Below are 19614 nucleotides of genomic sequence, written 5' to 3'. Positions count from 1 at the left end.
AATGCCTGGGTTGGGAAGATTCCCCTGTAGGAGGACATGGCAACTGACTCCAGTATTATTGCCTGGGGAATTCCATGGACAGAGGATCCTGGCAGGCTACAGTCCATAGTGTCAGAAAGAGACACAATTGAGCAACTTAGCACATATCCTCCTCTAAAACCTTGTCTAACAGATTCTGTATCTCCAATATTTAGTATGTTCTGTTAGTGTTAATGAAGTGTGAAAGTCTGTCAGTCCTGTCTGACTCTTTGCAACCCCCATGGGCTATACAGTCTATGGAATTCTTCAGGCCAGAATACTGGAGTGGGTAGCTTTTCCCTTCTCCAGGGGATCCTCCCAACCCAGGGATCAAACCCAGGTCTCCCTCATTGGAGGTGGATTCTTTACCAGCTGGGCTACAAGGGAATAGTGTGCAAAGAAAAATAATGAATGTGAGAGAAGGAGCATATGAAAAAAAAAAAATGTGTGTCCTTCATGACAATACGGATGTCAGAGGGAAGTACTATAGGAGAGATTGGGATCCAAAGAGATAAGAGTCCAAATTTGGGTTCACCACCCAAGGTCATCATCACAAGAGCTTGCATGAGCACTCTGACCCCCTCCCCAGAGTCTCTCCAACACCTATCTGACCCTGGACCATTTCAGATCCCTGACTTGGTTCAAGACCTGTTCCAGGTGTAGAGGAAAGAGAAGGAGTTAGAGAATGCAGAACAAATGCTCAACTGCCACCCCATCTCCCATTCAGCTCTCAAGAGAGTTCTCAGAAATACAACAGCAATTGTTCTATCCAAAAACTGACAGGTCACATCAGCCAAGACCACTTCCATGCCAGCTCCCTGACTTCTATCTGTTCTTGATCCTTTGACCCTCAAGCTAAGATCCTCTCTGCAATTGTCTGTTTCCTTCAGCAAAGCTCTCTGAAAATCATGGCCTCATAATGTGGTTCACTCACAGGAGAAATTTCCAAGATGGGGCTATTTCTCTGGAGAGGAAGGCTAGGGAGTGGAACTGAGTCAAACAGTCCCAGCTTCAATGGCGTTTCTGCTCTGCACACTTGGTGGAGCTGGTCCTTTACGTTTTCCAGAGCATATTTCTTCCTGAGGATGTAACTAAGGCAAAATAATAGTAGATGTGTGAGATCAGTGGAGGAATAGCCGTTTAATCCTGCCCTCACACACACAAACACACACAGGGATTATTCCTAAAACCCTGTTGACTTGAGGGAAAGCCTTTTGTCACATAATTAGGGAAGGAAGAGCATGGGAATACACTGGGTTCAAATTCAAACTAAAATTATGTGATGAATACCAAGTTGTTTCCTAAGTCTTAGTTTTCATTAAGAATAGGAGAGGGATGTCCTATTCCCCCCTTGCCTAGCACTAAATGTCCCTAAACAGGCTATGGGGACTTCATTAGGGAGTTGCTGGGCTTTGAAACAAGAGAAATATGGTCTGAATGCCAAAAGCCCTATTGCATATATAGGGTAGGAAAAGGGAATTAGAAAATATAACTTGTCTAATACAGAAATGGGGTATAAATTGGAGTTTTGGTAGGCTGGATTGTCAAAGCAGGAAAAGATCTCATAAAAATCACCAGACCAAAATCTTCATTTAAAAATGAGGAAAGTGAGCCACAGAAACAAAGATGACTTGCCCAGGTTTAGACCATCAGTAAGAAGCAGAAACAGACTTTAGGACTCATATCTCCTGCTTCTCCATCTTTCGCATTCCTTATAATCAAATTAGAATAAAGCTCTGCAAACATCCTCCTATAAACCAGAGAAGCAGCAAGGATGAGTAATACTGTGCAGGGTCCCAACCAAAAGGCCCCAAGTGTCCAGATTCTTCCATTACCAAGCTGTTCTTATCTATTCATTTATTTTTATTAATTAATTTTTATTGCCGTATAGTTGCTTTAAAATGTCGTATTAGTTTCTACTCCATAGCAAAGTAATCAGCCCTACATACACATATATCATTTCCCTTTGTGATTTCACCCCCATTTGGGATACCACAGTGCATTAATTAGAGTACCCTGTACTATTCAGCATGTTCCCATCAGTTGTCTATTTTGTACACAGTATCCAAAGTGTTTATGTGTCAACCCCAATCTCCCAGTTCCTCCCACCCTACCCCTTTCTCCCTTGAGCTCCATACATTTGTTCTCTTAAGTCTCTATTTCTGCTTTGGAAATGTTGCAGTGAAAAGGAAAAAAAGAGGAATGAGTTTTTTTCTTTCTCTTTGCTGAGAACAAAGAAGATAAAGAGAGCAGTGAGCAGGACCGAACATTCCTAGTGTTTTGTTTTGTTTTGTTTTGTTCACTTTAACTGCTCCTAATTCTGCATGTCTATAACTAAGTTTGTGTTTCTGCCCCTAACTCTGCAGGAGCTACACTTCACACCTATTTTCCTTTGTCTCTATGCTCAATACAGCCTGTATATGGTGTTTACCCTTACAACATCCTTCCCCTTGTTAAATATTAGAAAGAAGGCCACAGAGCCACTGAACTGCTACACTCGATTACTGCATTACAGATGCCAGCCTATGGCTGCTTTTGACAAGATCCTAAAATGCTTGCTCCTCATCAAAGATTCCTGACTGGGAACCCTCATCTTATATAAGCCTCTAGAATCTTCATGGAGTGGGAGCACAGTTCCTGAGGCATGAGCCTACTATACTCCCCCCTCTGCCAGCTGAGAACTAAATCAACTTTCTATTTCCAAACTCTGTCTCCATATTTTTTATTCAGCTTTGGTGGGCATAGAAAGCCAAGATTTTGGCCAGCAACAGAAATAAAGTCATCTATACCATTTTTCTAGATGACAAACATATGAGAAGGTGCTTAACATCACTATTTACTAGAAAACTACTGTGAGGTACACCGTTACACACGTCAGAATGGCCTTCATCAAAAAATCTACAAACAGTAGGCACTGGAGAGGGTGTGGAGAAAAGAGAAACTCTTACACTGTTGGTGCTAATGTAAATTGATAGAGCCACTGTGGAAAACAATATGGAGTTTCCTTAAAAAACTAAAAATAGAACTACCATATGACCCAGCAATCCCACTCCTAGGTATATACCCAGAGAAAATCATAATTCAAAAAGACACATACACCCCTATGTTCATAGCAGCAGTATTTACAATAGCCAGGACATGGAAGCAACCTAAATTTCCATCAACAGAGAAACAGATAAAGAAGATATGGTAGATCTAGATGGTAACCAATTCGTGAAGGGTATTTTCTTATCTTAGGGGTAAGGAAGTACCTCAACCCCCCTCAAGTCACCCATTTCAGATTCTTGGAGCCCCTGCTCTTCCTGTCCTTTTCCCACTCCACATCTCTACCTGTTAAAATCCCACCAATACTTCAAAACGAGCTTAAATTCACTCTTGTCATGAATCTTTTCTTGAGCCCTTTTGCTCACAGCCTTCCACCAAATATAAATTATCTTTCCTCTTACCAATACTCAGGGCACATTTCTAACTTCTCTCATAATATTAATGATACTATATCTTGTATTATAAATATTTATTAATGTTTATCTTATGATTCCTACTAGTCCATGAGGGAAGTGATGTTTTTAGCCAGCTTTAGATCCCCTCCAAAGTTCTTTGAATTATGCTAGGTGATCAATAAAACTTGGTTGAATTGAATTGATACAGAAAGGAATCTCCATCATTGAGATGTTGTAAGTTCAGCCTATTTCTTCTCTGGTAGAGATGAAGGTGGCTGTGACCCTTGGCCATCTCCGCCTTTCACCCCGTTTCCTTCCTCTCCCTCCAGGAAGAAAATAACAACCAGCCACTCAAAACCAAGCCCTTTATTTAGGACACAGGACACTATTGTAGTGGAAGTGCTACTGGGGGCACTGAGCAAGAGTCAAAAGTCTCAGAGCACTGTTTACAGATCCCTGGAGAATAGTCCTTGTATGTCCAACAACATCATTAGAGGGCCCAGGCTCAGAGACAAATCTGCTTCAAGGCAGTACAAAGAAGCAAAATGAGGTAGCCAAAGGGCAGAGGAATTTCAGGGACAGAAAGACAGCAAAAGTAGCAAAGACAGCAGGTGTTCACAACTTCTCACAGAGCCACTGATCCAGCTTCTCAGAACAGAGTGCTTTATGGACCAACCTGATCATGAAGAAGGAGACAAGGATTTTAGCTCAAACTCCCACTCAGTTTTATCCCCAGGAGGGCTGACGTGGAAGTGTGGGTGAAAATTACAGACACAGACTTTCCTAGCCAGGTGGCAAGGGACACTGAGCCACCTAGTGGAATAAGGTCCATTTTCTTAAACTCCAAGAAAATTGTAGTGCAGTGGTAACAAGGGTTTGTCTTAGCGCTTAGAACTAAACAAGTCGAATTAGATGTTCAAGTCCAGGTGAAGGAAATCCTGGGACTCAGTCCTCTATTAAGGAATCCTTGTTAGGAAAATTGCTAAACAGTGGTGGAGTAAGTGGGGCTTGAAAATTGGAAACCTGAGTCAGCTTGATGAGTTTTGTTTTGCAAACTATATTGTAGCTTAAAACCAGGAAATAGAGAGAAAGGGGTATGGTGCTGGGACTAAAGGGCTGAGAAGAGGGAGAGGAAGTGTAAAATAGAAAATAGAATGGAGACTCACCGTAGTTAATTCCCACTTTATCCAGAATCTTCTTGACATGCAGAATGTCATCAGTAAGGTCATCATCCAGGATCTCTGGCAGGAGTTATAGGTGGAAAAAACAAGAGAGCTAAGTATTACCCAGAAAGGTAATGAGTTTCCCTCTTCCCTGGTCCTTCTCTCAATTAGAGGCTTAAGCCTGTTTTCCTTTTATGTGAGCAATCCAATACAATAATGCCTCCCCCTCGGTAAAGACTCCCTTCCTTTCTCCAGGGCATCTCTGGAGGAATTATCAACTTCATCAGCCGACTTCCTCTGAAAACGCAGAGTATTAGACTTCAAGATCCCCAAACAACTCAGATCATCTATCCAGGAACTTTAAGGGACTGTCTGGGGATTTGGTGATAATGAAAATTTCTAACAGCCTCTTAATAATATCAGTTCAAGTCCCACACTTGATGTAGAGTCCTAGACAATGAAACCAGAGGTGCGCTTGACACAGAAAAAAGAATTTATCCCAGAAGTAGGCAGTCTTAAAAAAGAAAATCAAAGTTGGCTGCTGTCTCATTGTATTTCACTATGCGCACTGTTCACTGAATCCATGGTAGGCAAGATGTGAGCTGGGAAGCTGGAAGAAAACTCAAGGAGCTGTAGGAACTGCAGACACGTTTGTTCTCTCCTGGCTGGCACAGCAGCTGCAGCAGCAGACGCACTGTATTCTCTCCTCTCATGGCTGATCCAGCAACATAACCATAGGCAGTCACACGGAGCCATAAGGCAGCCTCAAGGACTTCTCAGATGGTGCTTCTATAAGCATATCACACAAAGTAGCCCGTGACCAAGTGAGTACCTCGTGGCACGCTGTAAATGATCTCAGCTGTTACATAGCCATGTATTTACCAAATGTGGGGCGAGAGAGCCTGACCACCATCTTGGCTAATTTGCTCTCTCCCTACAGATACTCACACTTCCCATTTTTACATGTTAATACAAAAAACACTGAATAAAACACTATGAGATTGGCATAAAGATATACATAGAGATGAATGAAATTGAAGGGAGATCACAGAAATAAACCCACCCATCTATGGTGAACTCATTTTAGACAACAGTCCACAACATTAAACTGGGGGGAAAATGATATTTTCAACAAACAGTGCTAGGCAATTGGTTATCCACATGCATAGCAATGAAATTGGACCCTCTCCTCCTTCCACATACAAAATGTAACCCAAAATACATAAAAGGCTTAAATGTAAGAAGTGAAATTACAGTCAACATCCAATATCCACAGGGTTCACATTTATAGAGTTCATTTAAAGCATACAGAATTTTAAAAAATATTTGTACGTTATATATCTGATAAATCATTATCCAAAGAATCTCAAGAATGTTTACAACTCACCAACACAAAGACCAAAAAAACAATTATAATAATGGATAAATGACTTCAATAGACTGTTCTCCACACAGGTCATACAAATGGTCACCAAGCCATAAAAATATGTCAAAGATCATTAGTCATGATGGAGATGCAAATTAAAACCGCAATGCAGCAACTGCTTCACATATTCTAAAATGGTTAAAATAAAGAAATCTAAAAATAACAACGGTTCACAACAATGTAAAGAAATTGGAACCTTCAAACATTACTTGTAAAAATAGAAAAGGGTGAGACCTACATTTGCAATGTGATGTGTTAGCCTCTCATTCACGTCCAACCCTTTGGGACCCTATGGGCTGTATCTCATCAGGTTCTTCTGTCCATGGAAATCTCCGGGCAAGAATACGGGAGTGGGTAGCCAATCCCTTCTCCAGGGAATCTTCCCAACCCAGGGATCAAACTCAGGTCTCCTGCAATGCAGGCAGATTCTTTACCATCTGAGAAGATGGGCTTACCACCAGGGAAGTCCACATTTACAATATAAATATATAATTAGTATATTGTTCAACAACTCCATCCTAGAAATATACCCCAAAGAATTGATAACAGGTGTACACATATATTGACAGCAGCACTGTTCACAATAGCCAACAGGCAGAAACAATGCAAAAGTCCATCAGCGGGTAAATGAATAAACAAAATTGTGCACATCTGTAAACAGACGTATTATTCACCATAGAGGGAGTAAAATAAAAGAATAAAGTCTCTGTGAAAAACAGTATGGCAGTTCTTCAAAAGCTTAAATATAGAATTAACGTATGATCCACAAATTTCACATCAGGGTACATACATAAAAGGTTGAAAGCAGGGACTGGAACAGGTATGGGTACACTCATACTCATAGCAGCATTAACCACAAGAGCAAAAGGAAGAAGCAACCCAAGTGTCCATCAATAAATGAATGGATAACCTAAATGTGGCATTCACAAAGGAGTATAATTCAGCCTCAAAAACAAAGGAAATACCAACACATGCTACAATATTAACCTTAAAGTCTTTATGATAAGTGAAATAACCCTGTCACAAAATGACAAAAATATATGAATCCACTTGCATGAGGTATCCACTGAAGTCAAAGACAGAAAGAAGAATGTCACTGCCAGGGACTCCGGGAATTAGTGTTGAATAGCTACAGAGTTTCACTAGTGAAAATTGGAATGCTCTGAATGTGCTTGTTGGGGATATGGTTGTACAACAATGTGAATGTAATTAATCCCAAAGAACTGTATATTTAAAATGGCTTGAATAGTAAATGTTTGTATATTTAGGCACAATGAAATAAATGAAAGAAATACTGATACATGTTACAACATGGATGGACGTTGAAAACACCCCATGTGAAAGAAGCCATACAGGAAGGACATCAGTGTTGCGGATGACCTGGATGTGACAGAAACAGTGGGATTTTTGTAGGTAGAATCTACACCATCTCCTGCAGGAGACCCAGAGCCACTTCAGAAACCAACGAGTGCCTGCTTTTATAGGAAATCCAGAGTCAGGTCAGGGGCCAAGATCCTCGCAGATTGAACCTGCAGCTGCTCCTGCAGAGGACACAGAGCCAGGTCAGAAACCAACACGGGGCAGGTTGAACCTGCTCTTGCTCTTGCAGGAGACGCAGACCAGGTCAGCGTATAGAACTCCTCATGGAGAAGCTGCTCCTGCCCTGCATTAGACCCAGAGCCACATCAGGAACCTTCCCCCCTGAAAACTGAAAACTGCTCCTGCAGGAGACCCATGTGGATTCACCACTGCTGCAGGGGAACCTGCTCTGGCTCCTGTAGGAGACTCTGGGCCAGGTCAGGAACCAGTGCCCTTGCGGGTTGAACTGCACCTCTGAAGGGAGACCCAGAGCTATTTCAGGAATCAGCACCCTCAAGGGCAGATTTGGATCTGCAGCCACCATCACTTTCAATACACATCATCAACCCTCTCCCGCTCCTTCATCCAAACTTTACTTTTCATCTCCGGTCATTGTTTGTGTTACAGTTTTTATTGTTTTGTCTTTCATATTATTTACAGCATTGTGTATTTCGTGTTTTAAGTTTATAACAATACAATTTAAGCCTTTTTAATATTGCCATTCAGGAGCATTAAATGCATTCATGATACTGTGCCACCATCACCACTGCCTAGTTACTAGTTTCTACATTTTATTCCCCAAATAAAACCCTATATCCAAAGAATGCAGCTCCCGATTCCTCCTCCCCCAGACTCTGACAACCATAATCCTCTTTCTTCTCTGTTTCTTTTTTTAACTCAATTTATTTGTTTTTGGCTGCCCTGAGCTTTCATTGCTGTACGGGCTTTCTCCAGCTGCAGCGCATGGGGGCTACTCTTCGTTGTGATGCACAGGCATCTCATTTCAGTGACTTCTGTGGAGCACAGGCCCTAGGGCTTGCAGGCTTCAGTAGCTGCGGCACACAGGCTCTGTAGTGTGGCTTGTGGGCTGTAGAGCACAGACTCAGTAGTTGTGGTGCTCAGACTTAGTTGCTCCTTGGCATGTGTAATCTTCACGGACCAGGTAATCACACCAGTGTCTCCTGCACTGACAGATTCTTATCCATGTACCACCAGGGAATTCCTCTTTCTTTGTTTCTTTACCTATTGTCAATGTTTCCTATAAATGAAATGATTAAAAATGTGGCTTTTTGTGTCTGTCCACATATTTTAAGAAATAACTGGTTACTTTTTATTTTTATCTGAAATAGCATTTTTGTTACTTGAAAGAGGAATTCAGATGCATTACAGATGCGATGTACAAAATGAGATTTTAAACATAGGAAATATGGGCATAAAATTGGGATACACTCTGCTGTTCTAAGTGTGACACCAAATGATATGATACATATACTCCTGTAAAAGGAAACACGTGACTACAGAAGGTATGGAACAGAAACAGCCTCACAAGCATAGAGAACAGACTTATGGTTGCCTAGGAGTAGGAGCGGGGTGAGAGTCGAATTGGGAGTTTGGGACTAGCAGATGCAAACTATTATAAAGAGAATGAATAACAACAAAGTCCTATTGTGTAGCACAGGGAATAATATTCAATATCCTATGGTAAATGATAATGGAAAAAATGTTAGGGAGATGCTCAAACTCACTAGTTATTAATATCATAATTTAAAACAGCAAAGAGATGACACTCCACACCTGATAGATGACCAAATATTAGTTAGTTGGCAAGTATTTTGTGATAGAGAAACCCACAAGGATTACAGTGAAAGTTGCAACCTCTCCAGTGAAGTTGAAAGTCACTCAGTCATGTCTGACTCTTTGCGACCCCATGGACTATACAGTCCATGGAATTCTTGAGGCCAGAATACTGGAGTGGGTAGCTTTTCCCTTCTCCAGGGGATCTTCCCAACCCAGGGATTGAACCCAGGTCTCCAGCACTGCAGGCAGATTATTTACCAGCTAAGCCACCAGCAACCTCTCCAAGGCATGAGTATTTGATCAAACTATGCCTACACATAATTATGTCCCAGATACTCTTCATCTGGGTAAAATTCTCAAAAATATTGCCATATAAGTTCTTAAGGAAATATGTATTAAATGTTTATTGCAGACAACTCTGTTCAACTTTCAGTGTTCCACACTCTTGGCCTGAACTTCCTCAGCTTCCTTTTTGCCCTGACCGCCTCTTTCTCACCTCCTCCAACAACCATAGCATCCAGGGACTGGGCTGAGCAGGCAGCAGAATTTTCCAAGAAATAATTTCTCCAAGATGTCCAAATCTGGTGAATGTCTCATGATGAGAGCTACAGACCGACAGTGCTAATTCAGACATGGATCAGAGATCCAGCCACTCCAGAGCCTGAAGAACAAGTGAGAAAACTTTCTGCTGCCCAGGAGAAGAAAACCACCACACTCTAGCAAAACCACTGCTAAGTTATCCACTAGCACCATAAGAACTCAGCAGGAACTAGCTGAGATAACCCTTGATTCTCCCCCTCCTAACTGCCATGCTGGGCCAATGGAGACAACACTGATGAGTGGAGATCGACTACACTTGGCCCACCAGGTTCTGTGTGTGAAGGTGACATGTTCTTTCTGGATATACATTTTCATCTTATTGTCCACACCAGTGGTTTCTCTTTAATTTTTATTTTATATTGTAGTATAGTTGATTAACAATGTTGTGTTAGTTTCAGGTGTACAGCAAAGTGATTAGTTATAAATATCCATGTATCTCTTCTTTTTCAAAATCTCTTCCCATGTAGGTTATTACAGAGTAGCGAGTAGAGCTCTCTGTGCTACCCAGTAGGTCCTTGTGTTCTGCACCAGAATCTATTATGGCAACATCAACAGTCCAGGAGTCATCTGTCTGTACATCCTTAAAGACAACTGGAGTACCTTTGACTATTTCAAAGGTTTTGCTGTCCGTTTGTTGTCTTCTGACTGACTGCAACCCTGTGGATCCTCTGCTCAACTGCATATACATTCAGTATTTGATCAACAGAGCAGAAAATGACAAGAGAGCTGGACAGTGGACCAAGAGATGTACAACGTAATTCTCATAATTTGTGCGCAATGTAAAGGAGCAGAAGACATCTTCTCATGATGCTACAAATGTTTATGCCTTTTATAGTATGGAGTCTATGTAGATGTTACACTGACTCTACTCTGCTTTTGTCCTTTGAAGGCTGGGAGACTCCCCAAAACATAAATGCTATCAAGAGTACAACTTTGTAGCTTTAGATTACTTATGCTTAAAATGCCTACTTGTAATTCTTATTCCTTTGATATATCAAAATGTATTTTGCAATGTACTAAAGACATCATTATCTTTATGAAATTATAAAAGACTAAGAATTATGTAAGTTGTTTTAAACACAGCTATATTTCTGAGTTTGTGGTTCATGTTCTACAAAAAAAAAAGAGAAAGCTTTACTTTTTACTTTTAACAGTTTGTAATGAGGTGTCCTTTTACCCCTTTGTAGCTCAGAGAGCACCTGATGTATCATCGCAAACATAATAGACATGCTTCTGAAGGCACAAAAAAATTTATTCTTGTAATATTATTTTTGATGGTGGGAAGCTGAAGATAATTGGGCTTAGTTAGGAAATCTGTTTTAGGGGGGAAATGGCTAAGCTGTTGTAGAAGAGATCCCAAAATAAAGTGAATCAAACAAAATAAAAGATTATTTTTTCTTTTCAGTCCAGAGACGTACTGAATAGTCCAGAATGAAAACCCAAGTTCCTCCTATATTGTTCTTTGTTATTTCCTAGGGAGTTATTCAGTCAACCATCATTCAGTCCTTATCCATGGCAAAGACTGATATCTAATATCATAGATATCTTCAATATCTATCCTTCCTTTTTACCTTTGAGTAGTAAAATATGTCCATGTTTTAGACACAACTATTCATGTAATACAGAGACCACATTTTTCACTCCCATGAGGTCAAAGCAGTCAATGAGTTGATAATTATTGAAGCTAGGTGATGGATAGAGAGGAATTATTACACTATTCTTTTTATTTTTGTAGATGCTTATTTTTCCATAATAAAAACTTTCTACCACAGTTAATGTTTCAAAGTTTTTTAACTTTTTTTAATTGACGTTAGTTGATTTATATGTTGTGCCAATCTCTGCTGTACAGCAAAGTGATTAAGTTATACATCTATATATGCATTTTTTAAATGTTCTTTCCCATTATGGTTTATCACAGGATGTTGAATATACTTCCCTGTGCTATGCAATAGGACATTGTTGTTTATCCATCCTATATCTAATAGTGTGTATCTGCTAACTCAAAACTGTTTTAAAGTTTTTAACTTATTTGGATATTTTCAGTTCAGTTCAGTTGCTCAGTCATGTCCAACTCTTTGCGACCCCATGGGCTGAAGCATGCCAGGCTTCTCTGTCCATCACCAACTCTCGGAGCTTACTCAAACTCATGTCCATTGAGTCAGTGATGCCATCCAACCATCTCATCCTCTGTCATCCCCTTCTCCTCCCTCCTTCAATCTTTACCAGCATCAGGGTCTTTACCAATGAGTCGGTTCTTCCCATCTGGTGGCCAAAGTATTGGAATTTCAGCTTCAGCATCAGTCCTTCCAATGAATATTCAGGACTGATTTCCTTTAGGATGGACTGGTTGGATCTCCTTGCAGTCCAAGGGACTCTCAAGAATCTTCTTCAACAACACAGTTCAAAAGCATCAATTCTTCGGCGCTTAGGTTTCTTTATAGTCCAACTCTCACATCCATACATGACTACTGGAAAAACCATAGCTTTGACTAGATGGACCTCTGTTGGCAAAGTAATGTCTCTGTCTAGGTTGGTCATTGGAGAAGGCAATGGCACCCAGAGGAGCCTAGTAGGCTGCAGATCATGGGGTCTCGAAGAGTCAGACACGACTGAGCGACTTCACTTTCACTTTCCCTTTCATGCATTGGAGAAGGAAATGGCAACCCACTCCAGTGTTCTTGCCTGGAGAATCCCAGGGACGGGGGAGCCTGGTTGGCCACCGTCTATGGGGTCGCACAGAGTCGGACATGACTGAAGCGACTTAGCAGTAGCAGCAGCAGGTTGGTCATTGCTTTTCTCCCAAGGAACAAGCGTCTTAATTTCATGGCTGCAGTCACCATCTGTAGTAATTTTAGAGCCTAAGAAAATAAAGTCTGTCACTGTTTCCACCATTTCCCCATCTATTTGCCATGAAGTGATGGGACCGGATGCCATGATCTTAGTTTTCTGAATGTTGAGTTTTAAGCCAACTTTTTCACTCTCCTCTTTCACTTTCATCAAGAGGCTCTTAAGTTCTTCTTCACTTTCTTCCATAAGGATGGTGTCATCTGCATATATGAGGTTATTGATATTTCTCCAGGAAATCTTGATTCCAGCCTGTGATTCATCTAGCCCAGCATTTCACAGATGCAGATGTACTCTGCATATAAGTTAAATAAGCAGGGTGACAATATACAGTCTTCACGCACTCCTTTCCTGATTTGTAACCAGTCTACTGTTCCATGTCCAGGTCTAACTGTTGCAATAAATAAAACAATTAATTTTGGATAACATGATAAACTTGTACTTTCTTTTATCATTAAAATATCTTTAATACACTTCTCAATTTAAAATACCTTCAATATCAGTTTTCATGTTATATCCTTTATTATTATCTTTCTATAATCAAATATTATTTAAAATATAAGAGAGGAAAAGGAAGGAGAGAGGGAAGAAGGGAAGGAATTCCAAGATTTACAACTAAGAAATCTTAGAACTCTGTATTTTAATCTTTAGAAATAATTGGCATGGACAAGTACCTCTTAGATAATGCAACTCACTGAAAAAAGTAATACAGGGAAGGAATTGTTGGCCCTGGAGAATTCATACAGATCAGAGCAGAACTCCTGCTTAATGGACTCTCCAGAGACCACCATCACTCTCCAAGGCCTAGAGCTGAGATCAAGTCCCTCTGGCCATTGTTATATTGGAGGCTGAGTCAAGAAATCTTTCTGTTGGACAGAAGGACTATACGGATATTTCCTTGCTGAAAAGCTCCACCTCTGCCTCAATTGTCTAACTCTGAAAAATAAGCTTATACAAAGACTGAAGTTTTCTTGTTTCCATTAAACTATGATTTCAGTTCAGTTCAGTCACTCAGTCGTGTCCGACTCTTTCCAACCCCATGAATCACAGCATGCCAGGCCTCCCTGTCCATCACCAACTCCCAGAGTTCACCCAAACCCATGTCCATCAAGTTGGTGATGCCTTCCATCCATCTCATCCTCTGTTGTCCCCTTTTCCTACTGCCCCCAATAGCTCCCAGCATCAGAGTCTTTTCTAATGAGTCAACTCTTCTCATGAGGTGGCATCTTCTGAAAGAATGACAAAGTTCAGGGAAGCCCACCAAGTCCTAATCATATCTCTGGCTTTTGCTGGTTAGAAAGGATGCCATTTAGGTATCCTCTACTGAAAGTATCTCTTGTTGGCTGAAAGAGACCAAGTGAAGAAAATTGCCCTTCTCATTCAATTCCATCTTCTTCTAAAACTATCCACTCTGGGAACTTGTGAGTGTACAAGCCATAAACAGTAACTGCATCCTCATTCATCACCCTCCTGAGTCACCCTTTAAGGGGAGAGGGGTGACCATGCTATATTCCTTTGCTCTACACGAAACCCTCTAACTTTTTATTTTATCAGGTGTTCTGTACAGTCTTTTCCTTTGCTTTTTTTTTCCTTTTCCATCTCTGTTATGCACAGAAGGTGGTCCAAATTTGACTTGGCTTCATCCAAATCCCTAGTAGCAACTCACAGAAAAACATGGTCTTCGTGGGCTCTAATGTTAAGTTCTGATGTTATAGTGCAAACAGTGGACATTATAAATTCACAGAAGCCCTTGAGTAACTGATGTGCACAGCCCTTGCCTCCCATCTAAGGACTTCCTCTTGCCTGGCTTCCATGAAACCAGACTACTCCTGTGCCAGTTCTGCTTGTGTTGACACAGAAAGGGAGAGGGTTTCCATTTAGTAACAGAGAAACCCAAGGAATGTTGTTCCCAAATTTTTTTTTTAATATTTATTATTGTTTATTTATTTGGCTGCACTGGGTCTCAGTTGCAGCAAGCAGGATCTTCAACCTTTGTTTTGTGACATTTCAGATCTTTAGTTACAGCATGTGGGATCTAGTTCCCTGAATAGGGGTTAAACCCAGGCTGCCTGCATTGGGATTGCTGAGTCTCGGCCACTAGACCTTAGAATTTCTAAGCTGGAATGGATTTTAGGAACCATTTGTTTTTCCCAGAATTTTTTTCTTAATGAGAAACCCAAGGAAATTATTCATGAACTTAGTGACACCGAAAGGTCTTGTGGCATCATCAGCTGTCACAATCCCTCCAGCAATCATTCAAACACGCATCACGGACCGTCAAGCAGGATGGTCGGTCAACATCTTTATGGCTTATTCACTATGTCAGGGAACCTTTCTGTGGTTTGAACTCCATTCTTTTTGGAACCAATAACAGGACTTTGCGGTGCTCTGGAGGCTGTTTACAAATCCCTTCCTTTCCTTCTCCAGTCTGAATAATCTTCCTTTCTAAGTTTGATTCTCTATATCTTCCTCCCCACCATCTCCACCTTAGCCAATAAACCAATAGATTATTGCCCTGAGCTGGGAAGGGTTGATGAGATCTGACATGGCAAGGTTGCCTCTGCTACACGATCTGTCCAGGGTCAGTCCTGAAGCTGACACCTCATCCCCAGCCATGCTCTGAGACTCATAACACGTTGGGGAATTATTTCTGTTCTTGTCCTTCTAAAGGGAAACTCCAATGCTCCATGAGAGTTGGGAACACAACCACAGTCATTTTCTCTATTCTCCAAGGACTATCCAATAACACTCACATTCAGGTAGTACTCTTTGTAACATTCCTGGTGATTTACCTCCTGATCCTCACAGTGAACCTGCTGATGCTGCTGGTGATCAGGACTGACTCGCACCTCCACACCCCCATGTACTTCTTCCTCAGTCACCTCTCCTTCCCAGATGCTTTCTGTTCCTCAGTCATTGTGCTTAAGCTGCTAGATAATCTACTTTCCAAGTGGAAGACTATCTCCTTCCTTGAATGTTTCACCCAGATCTCCTTGATCATATTTTCAGGGGGCACTGAAACCCGCCTCCTTTCAGTCATGGCCTGTGACCAGTACCAGGCTGTGTGCCACCCGCTGTCATATGTGGTGACCATGAACAAGAAGGTGTGTGCTGGCCTGGCGGGAGCCCCCTGGGTCATAGGAATGGGGACTGGCCTGCTTAACTCCATCCTCCTGTCTCAGCAGCACTTCTGTGGCCCCAACCTTGTCCCCAGTTTTGCCTGTGGGTTTCTTCCAATGCTCCTGTTGGCCTGTTCTGATCTCTACATGAGCGTTGCCTCCGTTCAGACCACCATAATGGTCCTGGGCCTCAGCAGGTTTGTCCTAGTGCTGGTTTCTTATACCTGTATCATCAAGACAGCCTTGGGAATCAACTCTGCCACAGGTTGGAACAAGATCTTCTCTATCTGCTCATCTCATTTTATTGTGATCACCATCCTTTATGGTTCATGAACATTGAGGTATATCATTGCTGAACCTTTGAATATAATGTACAATATTTTCCACTCTAAAGTAACCTTGGTCTATAAATCAAAACATTGCAAAGTAGCAGGAAAAAATTTTTATTGGAACTCAGAAGGCCTGGGCTCCAGTTCCACCTCGGCTGTGGACTAGATGTGTGAATTATTAAAAAAAAAAAAATCATTTTCTTTCTGAGGTCTCAATTGTCTAATTCTGAAAAATAAGCTTATACAAAGACTGAGGTTTTTCTTGTTTCCATTAAACCATGATTTCTGTTCAGTTCAGTTCAGTTCAGTCACTCAGTCGTGTCCGACTCTTTGCGAACCCATGAATCGCAGCACACCAGGCCTCCCTGTCCATCACCAACTCCCAGAGTTCACCCAAACCCACATCCATTGAGTCAGTGATGCCATCCAGCCATCTCATCCTCTGTTGTCCCCTTTTCCTCCTGCCCCCAATAGCTCCCAGCATCAGAGTCTTTTCCAATGAGTCAACTCTTCCCATGAGGTGGCCAAAGTACTGGAGTTTCAACTTTAGCATCATTCCTTCCAAAGAACACCCAGGACTGATCTCCTTTAGAATGGACTGGTTGGATCTCCTTGCAGTCCAAGGGACTCTCAAGAGTCTTCTCCAACACCACAGTTCAAAAGCATCAATTCTTCGGCACTCAGCTTTCTTTACAGTCCAACTCTCACATCCATATATGACCTCTGGAAAAACCATAGCCTTGACTAGACAGACCTTTGTTGGCAAAGTAATGTCTCTGCTTTTCAATATGCTATCTAGGTTGGTCATAACTTTCCTTCCAAGGAGTAAGCATCTTTTAATTTCATGGCTGCAGTCACCATCTGCAGTGATTTTGGAGCCCAAAAAAATAAAGTCTGACACTCTTTCCACTGTTTCCCCATCTATTTCCCATGAAGTGATGGAATCGAATGCCATGATCATTTTCTGAATGTTGAGCTTTAAGCCAACTTTTTCACTCTCCTCTTTCACTTTCATCAAGAGGCTTTTTAGTTCTTCTTCACTTTCTACCATAAGGGTGGTGTCATCTGCATATCTGAGGTTATTGATATTTCTCCCAGCAATCTTGATTCCAGCTTGTGCTTCTTCCAGCCCAGCGTTTCTCATGATGTACTCTGCACATAAGTTAAATAAGCAGGGTGACAATATACAGCCTTGACGTACTCCTTTTCCTATTTGGAACCAGTCTGTTGTTCCATGTCCAGTTCTAACTGTTGCTTCCTGACCTGCATATAGGTTTCTCAAGAAGCAGGTCAGGTGGTCTGGTATTCCCATCTCTTTTAGAATTTTCCCCAGTTTATTGTGATCCACAAAGTCAAAGGCTTTGGCATAGTCAATAAAGCAGAAATAGATGTTTTTCTGGAACTCTCTTGCTTTTTCAATGATCCAGCGGATGTTTGGCAATTTGATCTCTGGTTCCTCTGCCTTTTCTAAAACTAGCTTGAACATCTGGAAGTTCACGGTTCACATATTGCTGAAGCCTGGCTTGGAGAATTTTGAGCATTATTTGGGAGTCATCAAAGGGGAAAATGAAAGTCTTTAGTAGACTTTTATTCAGTGTTGGACAAAAGAATTAAATACATCATCCTTAAAACATGCCATTTCTCTTTCCTACTGGAAGATGATGTTTCCAAAGCTTATTTGTACTGTAACTATTGATTAGCTAGTTACTATACTACAGCTGCTTTACACAATCAAGATCAATTTCAGTATGTATCACACCACAATATGAACACTATTAACCTCATTTTCCAAAAGAACACCGAGTTTCAGGAGTAACCAGGTACCTTACAAAAGCTGCCAGAACAAGCTAGGAATGGAGCCAAAATATAAACTAAGGCTCACTGACTTGGAACCTCAAGCTCTTTTCTATCGTGTTTCTCTCAGACACAAACAGCTCTAGTTGATGGGTCCTTGCTCCCAGGAAACAGAGTAACTAACGGCCTGTGCTCTCTACTAGTGAACTGGAGATGTATTTGCACAAATTGCCCTGAACTTTCCTCACCTGGTTGTTTCTTGGTGCGAAGTAAGGGATGGGAAACGATAAGGTCCAAGAGAGCTCACCTGTCCTGAAGACAAAACTCTTCAGCTCTCTTTTTCTCAGTTTCCTCGTTTGCCATAAGGGGAATGATAAGACTTCTTCCAACCACTTTGCAAAAATGTTAGGAGGGATAAATTTAAAAATAAAAATGACAGTAAAATTAGTATCTTTTTTAACCAAGTACATAAAACCCATGAAGATCATTCCAGTGATAATGACACAATTGCAAAAATAAAATTTGAATGCTTCTTTCAAAAATACTCACAATGACACTTAACAATATATACCCATGAGGAGAAGACAATGGCACCCCACACCAGTACTCTTGCCTGGCAAATCCCATGGACAGAGGAGCCTGGTAGGCTACAGTCTCTGGGGTCACTAAGAGTCGGACACGACTGAGTGACTTCACTTTCACTTTTCACTTTAATGCATTGGAGAAGGAAATGGCAACCCACTCCAGGATTCTTGCCTGGAGAATCCCAGGGACGGGGGAGCCTGGTGGGCTGCCGTCTATGGGGTCGCACGGAGTCAGACACGACTGAAGCGACTTAACAGCAGCAGCAGCAACATACACCCACAATCTTAATCTTACTATATTGGATTTGTATCTCATGCTAGATACATTTGTATCTTTCACTTTATTTACAAAGCTTGGCTTCTTTCCCAAGTCAAAGACAAATGTGCTAAAAAGGACAAAATTTTGGTCCACTAAGCATTATAAAAATAATGGGCTGTGATTCTGAGGTGATTCCCAGAGCCATAAATGGTAGGGGAAAAATGACAACTTTATTAGACTATCATATAGTTTTGTTAGGAACAATCATCACAAGATAAGAGCATGCAGTTGTATATATAGGAAAAAGAAGAGGCAAAAATCCTCAGATTATCATCATAACTACTAAGGAAAGACACTTTGAAAACTGTGAAGTGCTATAGAAATGCATGATTTTTTTTTTTTTTTTTTTAGTTTTATTCTAACCTGTAGCACTTAATATGCTGCAGAACTTCCTTTTTCTCCAGGGCAGTTTCTCTAATGTCTTGCATATGATCACTCATGTTAGAGGCATTTGAAAGCAGAAATGACTGACTTCTCACTGATAATAGTCATTTCTAGATGCTTCTACCACTGATAGCTGACAGTCCAGAGGACCATCCTTGCAGAATCTGGGATGGGATGGACCCTGACTGCCCAACAGCATTGTGGCCTTTGTCTGGACCTCATTTTATTATTTGTGCAATTCCCTTCAAGGTACATGACTCCAGCTTCCGGCTCAGTCCTGGAGCAAGTCCTATCCTTACAGTACAGAGTGGTGACCCCACTACTGGACCCCCTTATCTACAGTCTGAAGAACCAGGAGGTGAAGGCAGCTCTAAGGAGGATGCTGGCCAGGAAGCCCAGGCTTACCTTCTAAGCCAGGCTCTACTGCCTCCTCATAAT

The 19614-nt window shown here is 41.3% G+C and overlaps 2 pseudogenes; both read left to right on the top strand.

Moving 5' to 3' along the window:
- The first annotated feature begins 1792 nt into the window (after positions 1 to 1792).
- LOC139182985 (ubiquitin-conjugating enzyme E2 E3-like) lies at positions 1793 to 10561 on the top strand (annotated as a pseudogene).
- Positions 10562 to 15334: 4773 nt separating this feature from the next.
- LOC109558699 (olfactory receptor 8S1-like) lies at positions 15335 to 19588 on the top strand (annotated as a pseudogene).
- Positions 19589 to 19614: the final 26 nt, after the last annotated feature.

The sequence above is a fragment of the Bos indicus genome, chromosome 5, assembly GCF_029378745.1.
Source record: "Bos indicus isolate NIAB-ARS_2022 breed Sahiwal x Tharparkar chromosome 5, NIAB-ARS_B.indTharparkar_mat_pri_1.0, whole genome shotgun sequence".
Classification (NCBI taxonomy): Eukaryota; Metazoa; Chordata; class Mammalia; order Artiodactyla; family Bovidae; genus Bos; species Bos indicus.
The sequence above is the reverse complement of the archived record's forward strand: the minus strand, read 5'-3'. Positions and strand labels throughout refer to the sequence as shown.